This window comes from Callithrix jacchus, chromosome 11 (genome assembly GCF_049354715.1).
Source record: "Callithrix jacchus isolate 240 chromosome 11, calJac240_pri, whole genome shotgun sequence".
Classification (NCBI taxonomy): domain Eukaryota; kingdom Metazoa; phylum Chordata; class Mammalia; order Primates; family Cebidae; genus Callithrix; species Callithrix jacchus.
The window spans coordinates 122,257,804-122,274,524 of record NC_133512.1 but is presented as its reverse complement, the minus strand read 5'-3'; the positions used below and the strand labels follow the sequence as shown (position 1 = coordinate 122,274,524).

The 16,721-nt window shown below is 35.7% G+C and overlaps 1 pseudogene; it reads left to right on the top strand.

Moving 5' to 3' along the window:
- The window catches only part of LOC100391842 (60 kDa heat shock protein, mitochondrial pseudogene), a 32,233-nt pseudogene extending 22,674 nt beyond the window's left edge, over positions 1–9,559 (top strand).
- The last annotated feature ends 7,162 nt before the right edge of the window (positions 9,560–16,721 follow it).

The following is a 16,721-nucleotide window of genomic DNA, read 5'->3' as shown; positions in this document are numbered from 1 at the left end:
AAAGTTTTCTTTTCTTCGCCCCTTTAAGTTAGTTAATTACTTATTATTAGCAATCCATTTTAAGTCTTTATTTATTTATTTATTTATTTATTGAGACAGTGTCTCACTCTGTTGCCCAGGCTGGAGTACAGTGGCACAATTATAGCTCAGTACAGCATGGATCTCCCAGGCTCAAGCAATTCTCCCATCTCAACCTCCAGAGTGGCTGGGACTATAGGCAGGTGCTACCACACCTGATTAATTTTTGTATTTCTTGTAGAGATGGGGTTTTAGTATATTGCCCAGGCTGGTCTTGAACTCCTAGGCTCAAGTAGTCCTCCAGTCTCAGCCTCCCAAGGTACTGGGGTTACAGATGAGATCCACTGTGCCTGACCTATTTATTTATTCATTCTTGGCTTTTAGCTACACCTCTGTGGGTTGTCTTTAGTAATTTACTTTAATTACCATATGCATCTTTAAGTATCACAGTACTTAGAGCTAATATTTTGTCCAGCTGACCTAAAATGCTAGAGCTTAACCCCATGAACCTATCTATTCTCATTTTCTGTGCTATTATTGTTATAAATGTCAAATCTACATACATTATAAAACTTAGGACACAACCTTATCTGATTTTTTTAGATCAGTTGCATAGCATGTTGAATATAGCTAATAACTGAGTGCTATACATTTCAATATTGCTAAGAGAGTAAAGTTCTAATGTTTTCATCACCAAAAATATTAAATATTTGAGGTGATAATTAGCTTAAACATTACACATTGTATCAAAAGATCATAACATCACTGTGAACCCATAAATAAATACAACTATACTTTGTCAATACACAATTTAAAAACAAAAAAACAGCAGTTGTCTTTTAAAGAATTAAGGAAGAATAAAAGGATGTTATCTTAAATGCATCTACATATTTATCTTTTCTTCTGCTCTTAAATCTTTCCGGAAGATCTGAGTTTTTTAGCCATCATTTTTCTTCAACCTGAAGAAAATTCTTCAGCATTTCTTATAGTACAAGTTCTGCTCATGGCAAATTATCAGCTTTTATTTATTTGAAAAGTCTTTGTTTTGTCTTTCTTTTTGAAAGTAATTATTTTTGGAAATAAAATTCTGAGTTGAGATAATGTTTTTTTCAACACTTTAAAGACTTTGGTCTATTGTCTTCTGGCCTCCACTGTTTTTGGTGTGAAGTCATGCATCTTTGAATCATTGTTTTCCTGTGTCTAATATTCCATCACCTTACTCCATACACACAAAGTCTTTTGTTTTGTTTTGGGTTATCAGTAATTTTATTATGATATGTAGAGTTATGGTTTCATGTGCATTACTCCTACTAGAAATTCTTTGAGGTTTTAAAACCTGAAGTTTGTTTTCAGGTTTAAAAATTCCCTAGCATATTTGGGGAATTTTGGCTATTATATTTTTTATATATATTCTTTTCCACTTTCTCTATTCCTGTTAGATGGAATTACAAGTATAAGTACATTAGACAGCTTGATATTATCTCACATCTCTCTAAAGGTCTGTTCCTCATCTTTAATGTATTATTCCCCTCTTTGTTCTTCAAATTGAATAATTTATATTAATCCAACTTCAAGTTCGACTTACTATTTCTTCTGCCATTTTTAATCAACTGTTAAGCCTATCATGACATTTTTCTTTCAGATATTTTAATTTCTAGGTTTAGCATTTGCATTATGTTCTGTTTTATAGTTTGCATTTCTATGGTCACTTATTATGACGATTTTTTTCTTTCAGTCCTTTAACACATTTATAATTGTGATTTTAAGGGTGTTATCTGCTGACTCCAGCACCCAGTTTATCTCTGGGTCTGCTGGTTTGTCTCTGTTGACTACTTTTCCTTTTATCCAGTGTCATAGTTTTACTTTGCATATTTTGTGATTTTTTAAGGTGAGATATTGTGGATGATACTTGGGGGAAATGCTGGATTCTATTATTGTTCTCTGAGTAGTAGTAGTAGGTTTTTTTTTTTTTTTTTTTTTTTTTCGGTAACAGGCAATTAAATTACCTGCTGCTCACCATAAATTTTTGAAGGTTTGCTTTTACGTATCATTAAAGCAGGCCTGTTTTCATGTCTTAGGTTAGATTTCATAGAGTAAATTCTGTGATATAGTCTTTAATCTGAAAGCATGGTGTTTTAATGGAAAACTAAAGGTATTATTTATCAAGCCCTTCTAACTTCTTAGGACTCACACTCCAAATGTTTGTCTTTCCTGTAGTGGACAGTAGCTAGAATCTCTAAGAAGCCTTCTAAATTTTCAAGCTATTGATTTCCACTGAGCTTCTAGGATTCTCACTTACACTTACATAGTCAACAAGGGATTGAGGAAAGTTTATATTTATATTGTGGTGCTCCCTCCTCTGTAACCCTTTCCTTACTGAAGGGAAATTCTCAGCAACTTTGGTTGTCTCTTGGCAACTCAAATAAACACTGTAGCTTTCTGCTTGAGTTCTTGCTGCCCTGTACTACACACACTAGAATGGAAAAGCAAGATCAATACAGTTCTTTTATGTCAAGGTTATTATCCAGTCCTTAATTTTTTTTCTTTCAGATTTTATTATTATTACCTAGAAAATTGGGGGAAGGATATTAATGGAATATAACCTAATCCACCATTATCAGAAACAGAATGCCTGTTTATTTGGCTGATTCATTTTCAAATAAAGCTCCTCTTCTTTTCTGTTCCTTATTTTTGAGCACTTCCTATGTTCTGGATACCCTTCCAGACTGTGACATGCAACAGTGAAAAAACAGATATATTTCCCATTACTAAGGAGGTGAAATTCTAGGGTAATAGGGAGACAGAAACATACATACATATAAAAGATAATAGGTTAATAAGTACATGAAATAAATAGAACAGAAGAAGGGGGTAAAGAGTGGTGGGAATAGTATTTAGACAAGGTCAATAGAGAAAAACCTCACTAAAGACTTTGCTATGTAACCAGCCTGGGCAACACAGTGAGATCCTGTCTTAAAAAATTATAAAAATTAGCCAGACATGGTGGCTCATGTCTGTAGTCCCAGCTCCTCATGAAGCTGACATGGGAGGATTGCTTGAGCCCAGAAGTGCAAGGCTGTAGTGAGCTATGATCTTGCCACTGCCCTCCAGTCTGGGTGACAGAGCAAGACCTCATCTCTAAATATTGAAATAAAATAAAATCCATTTGTGATGTTTGCAGAGACCTCAATGGAGTGAGAAGCTATCATGCAGAAATTTGAGGAAAGTGTTACAGGCTGGAGTAATAATAGCAAATTTTAAAACCTTGACAAAAGTGTTTGGCAGACATGTCCTCAAAATAAGAGGGCCAGTGTACCTGGAAGAGAATCAAATATGTTAGATTAAAGAGGCTGCCCCAGCTGGATCATGTATAGTTTTGTAAAGAGTTCTGATTTTAATCAGTGTCATGAGAAGTCAGTTTTGAACAGGCAAATGATAGAATCTGGTTACATTGTGAAAGGTGTGCCCTGACTTCTATGTGTAGAATAGTTAGGAGGGGAGCATAATGATCTTCCCCTGGTGATTCTAATGATTAATACGTTTGGGAACATGTTTCTGCATGATGCAGAAACTGGAAGCTGCTGCCTTGCTAGCCTCATATTTCAAGCATGGTCCAAACTAACATCGTCAGCGTTCTGAAATCTTGTTAGAATTGCAGACTCCCAGGCCCACCCATAGAACAACTGAATCAAAATTCACATTACTTCCTCCTAGAATTACTATTTCCACCAAATAAAATCTTACCTATTCAACAATGACCATATCCATCAGGAAATATCCCCAAGTACAAGTTAGTTTGCTTTGTACATTAACAGAATGTTATCCTTCAATCCCAGTTCCTTGTATCTTAATTTCACATATATATGTGTGTATATATATACACACATGTGTATTTTTGTCAAAGGAATCAAAAGAGATGAGGATTTAAGGAAGTCAGATTGAACTGTGTCAAATGTTCAGTTTTTCCTTGGATTTGCAATGACCTTTCTGAAAATAGTCACAGAGGTTTTGGATGTATGTGTGAGGAGGAAGACAGATCTGTCTAACCCCTGTTTGATACTGTGTGGCTCTTCTCTATCCCTCTTCTAAGCCTCCTTCCCCTACCACCCTAACTACCTCTTCCCATGTGTAAATCAATAACAATTGCTTATAGTCCTTACTTTGCAACAAGTTGTTTTGACAGTGCTCATTCACAGCCTTTGAGAAAACTTTCACTCTAAAGGTATAGTTTTTGCTTTAAAAAATTAGGGTAAAATAAAAACTAACATGAAAATCACAGAAATTATAAATTTAAGGCATTTATTTTTAAGAAAGACTCTTCTTCCTAGATCCTCAGTCTCACTGTTAGAAGTAGCAATTTTATTCAGTAAGGATGAAAAGACATTACCTTAATTTTCTGGGTTTCTTGCTAAAAATTAATGATTCATAGTTATCAAATAACTATAAAATTTGAAGGTAAAAGTTAGCAATCTTACTTGCTAATAATAGCTGAATATAAAAGCAATATTTAGATAATAGAGTTTTCAAAGATTTGTCAGCAACTATCAACATATTTATAGACATAGTTGTCTCTTCCTCTTCCTTCAAATGTTTGTGCATTACTGAAAAAATAAATCAACATCTTTACAATAAAATTTTAAATACAGATACTTTTTAAAATCACAGGATATTACTTAGATCAAAATAGTTAAAACCTATTCTGTAATTTAGTATTATAATTTACAAGTATATGACTCTTAGAGTACTTAAACTATAAAAAGTATAAATTGTAGCAAGCTGATTACCTGAAATATAGTAAAGCTGAACATAAAATTACCTTGTTACTCTGTAATTGCATTTTCAAAGAGACTATATAAAACTTCTCAGTTGAAATCACCTCCTAATGATTGAAGTCCTCACCTCCCATGAAGCACCTTGCTTGTAATTGACATCTATACCGATTTCTTTCCTGAAGACCAGGCTTCGGCAAGGCTATATTATGCCATTGTTGTTAATATGGTTATTGTACATGCCTTAAAGATGTCAATTTCTTTGAGATTTATATAATCGTTCTTGTATACCACTACAATAATGGCAGTTCACTGACTTTTACCTTTGATTCACATCCAGCTTTCAAGTTCCCAACACTTAGAATCATTTATTCTCTGTATTTTCACTTCAGCTCGATACCTCCATGTATCACACATAAGTAAAACTATGAAGAAAAAATAAAAGACTTAAAAGCACATAAATAAATAAATGGCTTAATTAGGGATTTTTTTTACTACCATATGGTCCAAAAGTATTCCCTGTGGCTGTCACTGAAGAGCATGGTAAAGTGGCAGTGTATGTTTTTGCCAAAAATAAGCCATGGAAAATAAAATTATCTTCTATATGTCTTGGTTTCTTCAACAAGGTGCACTATTGGGTCAAGAAGAGAATTGTATTTGATTTCAGTGCCATGGGAAGCTCTGCCATCATCACTGCATGCCTCCCTCTTGCAATCTTACAGTGTGAAAACAGTGAGAGTAAGGGACTGACAAGTGAAACAGAACAGACAGTTCAGTGCAATGCATCCCCACTTCTGTAAACAACCTGAATTGTATGCCTGAGTGCCTATTCTGGCAATGTTTGCCCTTGTCCTTCTCAGTTTTGTTCTGCATGCAAGGGGCTGTCTATATTTTCCAGGCCCCAACTGCCATCAGCAGATTAGAGGCAGGGGGAAGGGAGAGGTCGAAGTATTCCACCTTCTGCCTTTGGTAGTAGCTACCATCACATTAGGACCTACCTCCTGCCATAAAACCCATGAGGCACCAGCCTTCGTGGTAGCCCAAGGCCATGGGTTGCTTCCTTTTTTCCTTCTGCCTATATCTGGAGGAAGCTTTGGGTGGGCCAATGTTTAGATATCCTCACTGCCATCTAGTTAGCATCTCAGTTTCTTCCATCACCCACCTAACCCATTCCTACATTAAATTCCTTCTTGTAAATTCTGAGAGTGTTTTTCTTTTTGTGCAGGTCCTAAACAATTGCACTCTGTTCATGGAGGGTCAAAAACACTGTTTTTTAAGGTCAATGTTGTTTTCACCACACTGAATTGTATAATTATATATAATACACATATAGAGAGAGTTTTATATATATATATATACACACACACATATATAACAATATAAGTTATATAGATGTATACATATATATATACATATAGATGTATATAAAAAGAAAACTAGAATTATAGGAATTTTATATCACAGATGGGATAGACCCAGAGCAAAAACAAAAAGATGATCTATAGATTCAAGCAGTTCAAACACAAATTTTACATTTATGGCCAAATGAATTAACCTACTTATGAAAAGAGATTAAAGTGACAACAAAGTAGGACAATTTTTCTTAAGGTAGTTGCATAATCTTGAAGTTTGAATGTAACTCTTGCATGTTAAACAGATGGTTGGTTTACAGGTAATTAAATACAAAGAATCTCCAGAGGCAAACCACAGCTTTTTCAGTGAGTCAGTGATGGAATAACTGAACTTGAAGTAATTGCACAGATACCAGATTGGAGGAGACTGGAAAAATTATTATATAATATGGTAATCTCTTCCCTTCCTAAAAGGTTATATTTTATTTACCTAAATGTATTATGAGATATGTATCATTAACATTGTAGTTTTCTTATAGAATCAATCACATAACGAGTTTTACATAGATGATGCTAAAATTTATGTTTATTACTACATGATTCAATAAATAACTGACATGGCCTGACAGATACGTGTTTTAGAAGAGTTTGCCTAAGGCTGTTAATGGAAGCATTGCAGGCAGTCCAGAAAATTATAGTAAAAATATGCAAGTGCTTATAATAGCTTCTAAGTTAACCAATATTTCAAAGTTGACATATAAATGGGAGAAAAACCCACAAAGTTTCATAGACCCACTCAAGCTTACTCATGAGAAATAAAGAAGGAAGCCCCATTCTTCTTTATCTACATGTTTAATGAATATGGGTTCTTAATACAAATATTAACTATAAGAAGCACTAGTTTTTATTTAAAAATTTTTAAGTATAAAACTGAAGAAAAAATATTGCACTGTATATTGTCTAGCACATTTAAAATATTCCAATTTTACTCTTTCTCTCATTCTTTTTTTTTGTTATCCTATAGGACTTAAGTGTTTAAGTAGTTACATTAATAACTGTTTCAAGTAGAGAGCAAAATTCACTACATAGAGAAGAATCACTCTATGGGCTTCTCTTAGGTCTTCAAAAGCACTTCAAGAAAATGTGGCAGAAATGTGTCTAAAAGGGGGCAAAGAATTCACATCCTTCTGGTGCGCAAGAGCCTCACGGCAGCATCATAAGCCACTGGCCTGCTCCATTTCTTAGGGAGCTGGTGTGACATGGGCACTTTTCAGATCTTCATCCTAAACTCCCACGCAGAACACATAAAAAGGGTAAGAAGCCTGACTATAACTTCCTATATGTAGACCTGTGATATCTTAACTATGTGCATCTATTTGGACTCTACCACACACCCCACATCTCTCTCCATTTTACCTTTCCCATAAGCCCTCCAAATTCTCCTCAGTATTATTTAAATGTCTGTGGACAAAGGAAAGTCAGAACGTCTTATACGGCATTTCTGACTGCTGCTTAGCCACATCTTCCCTGTGGAAATGGAATACAGAACTGAGACCCACTTAAATTGTGAGCAGGGGCAAAAGAAAGATAAAGGAACGAAAACATAGAACAAACATAAATTACAATCTCAAAACAGTATCCAGGCTCACTGATACTAAAAACCTCCTGATTTAGATTAATTCAATTTTGTTCTGCCCATTTACTGAGTTGTTTTTTATTAATTCTAATATGATGTTGGGTTTTCTAACATCGTAGAAATTGCAAATATTTTAATTTTGTGTTTTCTGTCCCTACACTTATACTAATGGATCTGCTACATAACTATTGCGTTTATTATACCCTCCAGAATTTTGAGACGCTGAAGAAGAATTATGCATTGTGGTATTTTTCTGAAATGTACCAGTAATGCTTTCCATAATTATTAATTATGATGTTGACTTTGGTTATGAAAGAGATATTCTTTATCATAAGAGATCAATAGAAAGGAACGAAAGTTTAGTTATGGATAAAGTGTGCAGTGCAGAGTTTTTTCGTTTGTTTTTGCACATGAGAGTTGGGGCTTTCTAATGAGCTGGGAAAGTTGTACAATTTTACCTCACATCTCACACCAAAATAGATTCCTTTTTTTTTTTAAAGTTTTTCAGGTTGGTACCAGATTTGTTTATAAGTGGGGAATGGGGTAATAATAAAATTCAAACCTATGGCTCTATCCCTATTACACCGTTTGGAAACTATCAGTCAGGTTTGACTTATTCATGAGTTAAGAAATTTCGGCCCTGCACTCTGTACCTCATTCTCCGCCAACTAATTACCTCGCTGAGTGCCCTGCCGCCTTCCCACAGAAATGTTTTGGTTACTTACCTACAGTCTTTCCCCAAGAGAGACCGCTGTCCAGGGCACTGGCTCCTCATCTCACTCCGGCTTATGCCAAAGATGTAAAATTTGCTGCAGATGCCTGAGCCTTAGTGCTTCAAGGTGTAGATCTTTTATCCAATGCTGTAGCAGTTACAATGGGGCCAAAGGGAAAAAGAGTGATTAATGAGCAGAGTTGGGGACGTCCCAAAGTAACAAAAGATGGCGGGACTGTTGCAAATTCAATTGACTTAAAGGATAAATATTAAAATATTGGAGCTAAACCTGTTCAAGATGTTGCCACTAACACAAATGAAGAGGTTGGGGATGACACTACCATTGCTAGTGTACTTGTAAACTCTTTGCCAAGGAAGGTTTCGAGAAGATTAGCAAAGGTACTAATCCAGTGGAAATCAGGAGAGGTGTAATGCTGTTGATGCTGTAATTGCTGAACTTAAAAATCAGTCTAAACCTGTGACCACCCTTGAAGAAACTGCACAGGTTGCTACAATTTCTGCAACTGGAGGCAAAGAAATTGGCAATATCATCTCTGAAGCAATAAAAAAGGTTGGAAGAAAGGTTGTCATCACAGTAAGGAATGTAAAAACACTCAAAGATGAATTATAAATTATTGAAGGCATGAAGTTTGATCGAGGCTACATTTATCCATACTTTATTAACTCACTGAAAGGTTGGAAACGTGAATTCCAGAATGTCTTATGTTCTGTTGAGTGAAAAGAAAATTTCTAGTGTCAAGTACATTGTACCTTCTCTTGAAATTGCAAATGTTCTCCCTAAGCCTTTGGTCATAATCGCTGAAGACACTGGTGGAGAAGCTCTAACTACACTTGTCTTGAATAGGCAGGCTAAAGGTTTGTCTTCAGGATGTGGCTGTCAAGGCTCCAGGATTTGGTAAGAATAGAAAGAACCAGCTTAAAGATATGGCTATTCCTACTGGTGGTGCAATGTTTGTAAAAGAGAGGTTGACCCTAAATCTTGAAGGTGTTCAGCCTAATGACAGGAAAAGTTGGGGAGGTCATTGTGACCAAAGATAATGCCATGCTCTGATTATTATACTTAAGTTTTGGGCTACCTGTGCAGAACGTACAGGTTTGTTACATAGGTACACACATGCCTGGTGGTTTGCTGCACCCATCAACACAGCGTCAATACTAGGTATTTCTCTTAATGTTATCCCTCCCCTGGCCCCCCACCCCCTTACAGGCCTTGGTGTGATTTACCCCTCCCTGTGTCCATGTGTTCTCATTGTTCAACTTCCACTTATGAGTGAGAACATGTGGTGTTTGGTTTTCTGTTCTTGTGTTAGTTTGCTGAGAATGATGGTCTCCAGCTTTATCCATGTCCCTGCAAAGGACATGAACTCATCCTTTTTCATGGCTGCATAGTATTCCATGGTATATAAGTGCCACATTTTCTTTGGGTTGATCCAAATCTTTGCTATTGTGAACAGTACTGCAATAAACACACGTGTGCATGTGTCTTTACAGCAGAAAGATCTATAATCCTTTGGGTATATATTCAGTAGTGGGATTGCTGGGTCAAATAGTATTTCTGGTTCTAGATTCTTGAGGAATTGCCACACTGTCTTCCACAATGGTTGAACTAATTTACACCCCCACCAACAGTGTAAAAGTGTTCCTATTTCTCCACATCCTCTCCAGCATCTGTTGTTTCCTACCTTTTTTTTTTTTTGAGACGGAGTTTCACTCTAGTTACCCAGGCTGGAGTGCAATTGTGCGATCTTGGCTCACCACAACATCTGCCTCCTGGGTTCAGGCAATTCTCCCACCTCAGCCTCCTGAGTAGCTGGGATTACAGGCACGCACCACCATGCCCAGCTAATTTTTTGTATTTTTAGTAGAGACGGGGTTTCACCATGTTGACCAGGATGGTCTGGATCTCTTGACTTCGTGATCCACCCGCCTCAGCCTCCCAAAGTGCTGGGATTACAGGCGTGAGCCACCGTGCCCGGCCTGTTTCCTAACTTTTTAATGATCACCATTCTAACTGGCATGAGATGATATCTCATTGTAGTTTTGATTTGCATTTTTCTAATGACCAGTGATGATAAGCTTTTTTTTTTTTTAATGTTTGTTGGCCACATAAATGTTTTCTTTTGAGAATTGTCTGTTCATATCCTTTGCCCACTTTTTGATGGGATTTCTTTTCCTTGTAAATTTGTTTAAGTTTTTTGTAGATTCTGGATATTAGCCCTTTGCCATGAAGTCTTTTCCATGTCTATGTCCCTAATAGTATTGCTTAGGTTTTCTTCTAGGACTTGTATGGTTTTAGGTTTTAAATATTTAATCCATCTTGAGTTAGTTTTTGTATAAGTTGTAAGGAAGGGGTCCAGTTTCAGTTTACTGCATATGGCTAGCCAGTTTTCTCAATACCATTTATTAAATATGAAATCCTTTCCACATTGCTTGTCAGGTTTGTCAAAGATCAGATGGTCGTTGATGTACGGGCATATTTCTGAGTCCTCTGTTCTGTTCCATTGGTCTATCTATCAGTTCTGGTACTAGTACCATGCTGTTTTGATTACTGTAGGCTTGTAGTATAATTTGAAGCCAGGTAGCATGATGCCTCCAGCTTTGTTCTTTTTGCTTAGGATTGTTTTGGCTAAGTAGGCTCTTTTTTGTTCCATATGAAACTTAAAGTAGTTTTTCCCCAAATCTGTGAAGAAAGTCAATGATACCTTGATGGGGATAGCACTGAATCTATAAATTACTTTGGACACTATGGCCATTTTCACAATACTGCTTCTTTCTATCCATGAACATGCTTTTCCATTTGTTTGTGTCCTCTCATTTCCTTGAGCAGTGGTTTGCAGTTCTTTGTGAAGAGGTTCTTCACATCTCTTGTAAGTTGTATTCCTAGGTATTTTATTATTTTTGAAGCTATTGTGAATGAAAGTTCACTCATGTTTTGGCTCTCTATTATTTGTGTATAGGAATGCCTGTGATTTTTGCATACTGATTTTGTATCCTGAGGCTTTGCTGAAGTTGTTTATCAGCTTAAGGAGATTTTGGGCTGAAACAATGAGGGTTTTCTAAATATACAATTGTGTCATCTGCAAACAGAGACAATTTGACTTCCTTTCTTCCTATTTGAATACCCTTTATTTCTTTCTCTTGCCTGATTGCCCGGGCCAGAACTTCTAATACTATGTGGAATAGGAGTGGTGAGAGAGGGCATCTTTGTCTTGTGCCAGTTTTCAAAGGGAATGCTTCCAGTTTTTGTCCATTCATTATAATATTGGCTGTGAGTTGTCAAAATAGCTCTTATTATTTTGAGATATGTTCCATCAAAACCTAGTTTATTAAGAGTTTTTAGTAGAAGGGCTGTTGAATTTTATCGAAAGCCTTTTCTGCATCTATTAAGATAATCATGTGGTTTTGTCATAGGTTCTGTTTATGTGATGGATTATATTCACTGATTTTTCATATGTTGAACCAGCTTTGCATCCCAGGAATGAAGCTGACTTGATCATGGTGGATAAGCTTTTGATGTGCTGCTGGATTCAGTTTGCCAGTACTTAATTGAGGATGTCTGCATAGATGTTCATCAGGGATGTTGGCCTGAAATTTTTTTTTGTTGTGTCTCTGCCAGATTTTGGTATCAGGATGATACTGGCCTCATAAAATGAATTAGGGAGGTATCTCTCTTTCACTATTGTTTCGAATAGTTTCAGAATGGACCAGCTCCTCTCTGTACCTGTGGTAGAATTTGGCTGTGAATCCGTCTGGCCTTGGACTTTTTTGGGTTGGTAGGCTATTAATTATTGACTTAATTTCAGAACTTGTTTTTGGTCTAATCAGGGATTCAACTTCTTCCTGGTTTAGACTTGGGAGGGTGTATGTGTCCAGGAATTTGTCCATTTCTTCTAGATTTCCTAGTTTATTTGCATGGAGGCGTTTATGGTATTCCTTGATGGTAGTTTGTATTTCTGTGGGATCAGTGGTGATATTCCCTTTATCACTTTTTATTGCATAAATTTGATTCTTCATTCTTTTCTTATTAGTCTGGCTACTGGTCTATCTATTTTGTTGATTTTTTCAAAAAACCAGATACTGGATTCATTAATTTTTTGAAGGTTTTTTTGTGTTTCTATCTCCTTCAGTTTTGCTCTGATCTTAAGTTATTTCTTGTGTTCTGCTAGCTTTTGAATTTGTTTGCTCTTGCTTCTCTAGTTCTTTTAATTGTGATGTTAAGGTGTTGATTTTAGATCTTTCCTGCTTTCTCTTGTGGGCATTTAGTGCTATAAATTTCCTTCTAAAAAACACTGCTTTTGCTGTGTCCCAGAGATTCTCATATGTTGTGTTTTTGTTCTCATTGGTTTCAAAGAACTTATTTCTGCCGTAATTTTGTTATTTACCCAGTAGTCATTCAGAAGCAGGCTGTTCAGTTTCCATGTAGTTGTGTGATTTCGAGGAAGTTTCTTAATCCTGCATTCCAATTTGATTGCATTGTGGTCTGAGAGACTGTTTGTTATGATTTCCATTCTTTTGCATTTGCTGAGGAGCTTTTCACTTCCAATCATGTGTTCAATTTTAGAGTAAGTGTGATGTGGTGCTGAGAAGAATGTATATTCTGTTGACTTTGGGTGGAGAGTTCTTTAGATGTCTATTAAGTCTGCTTGATTCAGAACTGAGTTCAAGTACTGAATATCCTTGTTAATTTTCTGCCTCTTTGTTCTAATATTGACAGTGGGGTGTTAAAATCTCCCACTATTATTGTGTGGAAGTCTAAGTTGCTTTGTAGGTCTCCAAGAACTTGCTTTATGAATCTGGGTGCTCCTGTATGGGGTGCATATATATTTAGGATAGTTAGCTGTTCTTGTTGCATTGATCCTTTTACCATTATGTAATGCCCTTCTTTGTCCTTTTGATCTTTGTTAAAGTCTGTTTATTCAGAGACTAGGATTGCAACCCCCATTTTTTTGTTTTGTTTTGTTTGCTTTCCATTTGTTTGGTAAATATTTCTACATCCCTTTATTTTGAGCCTCTGTGTGTCTCTGCATGTGAGATGGGTTTCCTGAATACAGCACACTGATGGGTCTTGACTCTTTATCCAATTTGCCAATGTGTGTCTTTTAATTGGGACATTTAGCCCATTTACCTTTAAGGTTAATATTGTTACATGTGAATTTGCTCCTGTCATTATGATGCCAGCTGGTTATTTTGTCCATCAGTTGATGCAGCTTCTTCATAGTGTTGACAATTGTTACAAGTTGGTATGTTTTTGCAGTGGCTGGCATAGGTTGTTTCTTTCCATATTTAGTGCTTCCTTCAGGAGCTCTTGTAACGCAGGCTTGGTGGTGACAAAATCTCTAGCATTTGCTGGTATGTAAAGGATTTTTTTATTTCTCCTTCACTTATAAAGCTTAGTTTGGCTGAATATGAAATTCTGGGTTGAAATTCTTTTCTTTAAGAATGTTGACTCTTGGCCCCCACTCTTTTGGCTTGTAGGGTTTCTGAAGAGAGATCCACTCTGAGTTTGATGGGCTTCCCTTTGTGGGTAACCCAGTCTTTCTCTTCAGCTGCCCTTAACATTTTCTTCTTCATTTCAACCTTGGTGAATCTGACGATTATGTGTCTTGGGTTTGCTCTTCTCGAGGAGTACCTTTGTGGTGTTCTCTGTATTTCCTGAATTAGAATGTTGGCCTGTCTTGCTAGGTTGGGGAAGTTCTCCTGGATAATATCCTGAAGAGTGTTTTCCAATTTGGTTCCATTCTCCCTGTCACTTTCAGGTACATCAATCAAATGTAGGAATGACAAATGACAGAAAGGAAAGAATAAATGAAGTTAAGCTTCTTTTTTAATAATAGTAATGTCCTAACAGTGGGTGAAATACATAATAATGACAAATGCATTTGAAAGGAATATCACCCTCACAATAAATCAAATATGAGTAAGGATGAACTTTTTATAAGTCACAAAAATCATAAAGTCATGAAATTTGGTAATAAACCTGACATTTGAATTCTAGTACTACTACTTACTACTTATAATACAGTTGCTTAATATTTCTGAGCTTCAGTTTGTTCATTTGATAAATCCATCTAGTCCACAGAAATCCAGAGTCCATCCATCCTGTATGCCAGCATGTTATTCGTAACAAAATATTACTTTCCTCATGGCTGTCATGTGGATTAAATCAATTACTGTATGTAAAGAATTTAGCACAGTGTGTGGTACATCGGAAGCCTCAATGGCAGATAACAGAAGAGTTTAAAATTATAAATTGATTAGGAATAAATTCTGCTGCAAAAACAGAAAACAACAGTAAGTTTAAAGAAAGTTTAAGCAAGCGGGATTTCATTTTTCATACACAACAAAAAGTCCAGAGGTGGGAAGCTAGTTCAACTTCTCAAAGGCTCTATCAGGGATTCAGGCTATTGTAAATCATTTATACTTCACTATCTTCAGGGTGAAGGTCGTGTATGCATTCTTACTGCTTCATGATTGTAAAGTGATGCTGTATCTCTGGTTACCAACTCATGCATTCCAAGCAGGAAAAAGCAGGAAGGAATGAAAGGCATGAAGGTTAGACGGTTAGAGCTGGGTGCCAGCTTAATCTCTCTCATTTTTATCAGGGAAGCAAACCTCACAGATAGCAAACTTCTATCTCTGACCCAGAAATGTATTACATGGTCATCATTGGCTGAAATGTCACTAGACAGCAGGGGCTGAGGATGGCTATCAGATCAGTCAACCAATAGTGTTTGCCACAAATAGTAACAAAAACAAAAAGAAAGTCAACAGACTTAGCAGTGGCTTTAACCTTTACACTTCTATTGAAACGCTTTATTGCTTTCTTACAGGAAAAGTATAATCATTAAAAAAAATAGAACTCAAATACACTTCCCTCTACTCTTGACTAAATTGCCCCCCATCCCTCCACCAGATATCTAAAGAAGAGGGAGAATGAGGAAATTTTACTTCTAGTATGCTGATATTTAAAAATCATTTCAGCCCCTGAAGACGTTCATAAATATCAATTTATCTGCTGCCCCCAGAGTCTTAGGTATGTAATTTGCATTGGTGAAATTAATAATAAAAAAAAGGAGACCACTTCCCTTTTACTACATGAATACATCTTTCTCTTCTTTATAAAAATTTTGAGAAAAATTGTACATATTCTCAAATGATTTCTTCACTTAAGTTTCCATGTTACAAATAACCATTTCAAGGAGAAATACCTGAGGAATTTCACACCTAAACAATGAATAAGAATTGGAAAAGATGATTACAGTTTCTCACACTGTTTTAATTAAATTCATTTTAACCAAATAGTCTCTCTTGTCTGAGAAAAGGTCATGAAAGAAAAGAGTGACTTGTTGGAGAGAATCAGAAATTCAAAATAAATACTTTAAGGGGGCAGAGACTTGTCTCATTAATTTTCTTGTGTGGTAAGAAATATATAAAGAATGACTGAAAAGACAATAAGTAACCATCAAATTAAATTAGAATACATCTGAATTTGCTTATTTAAAATAAAATCTGTATTAAGCAAACCAAACCTTTTAATACAAGTGTCTTTTTCCTGATATAATGATACACATCTATAAAATATTTATTTTGCTTCTTTGTACTACTATTAGGTTGGTGCCATTAAAAGTGGCAAAAACTGAAATTACTTTTGCACCAACATAAATATAAGAGAAAAGAAGTCTGAAATTTAAAACAAGGTTGCAGATAATCTGTTATTTAGATTTAAATTGTGAAGGAAATTTAAAGGCCAAATACATTTGCATTTGAAAGAAGAAAATAAAGATTTCTAAAATCTTGAGAGGAGCTTTCTGCTGACCTTAATCAAAATGCATTATATTAATTTTATTAAAAACAAATATAATCCTTCAGAAGAGCATCTTCTTTAATTCTTATAAAAGTTCATTACACAAGAAAGGTATTTAATTGTACTTTAAAAGATGGGAAACATCTGTATTCTTGAGTTAAAAAAAAATGTAGCCCAAGGATGTGAAGTCATTTATAGTAGATCACAGGATAAGTTAACACCAGTTAACACCAGTAAGATATTTGACTTTTCTGTTACAAAAACATCCTGGCATAATGGATGTTTCCTTTCTTATCCAGAATCTTACACATATAGAGATGCTCCATATGGTCTTGATAATCATAGTGGATCAGTGGATCATGGATTATTATTACACAGCATATATTCATGCACATACATTGAATGAATG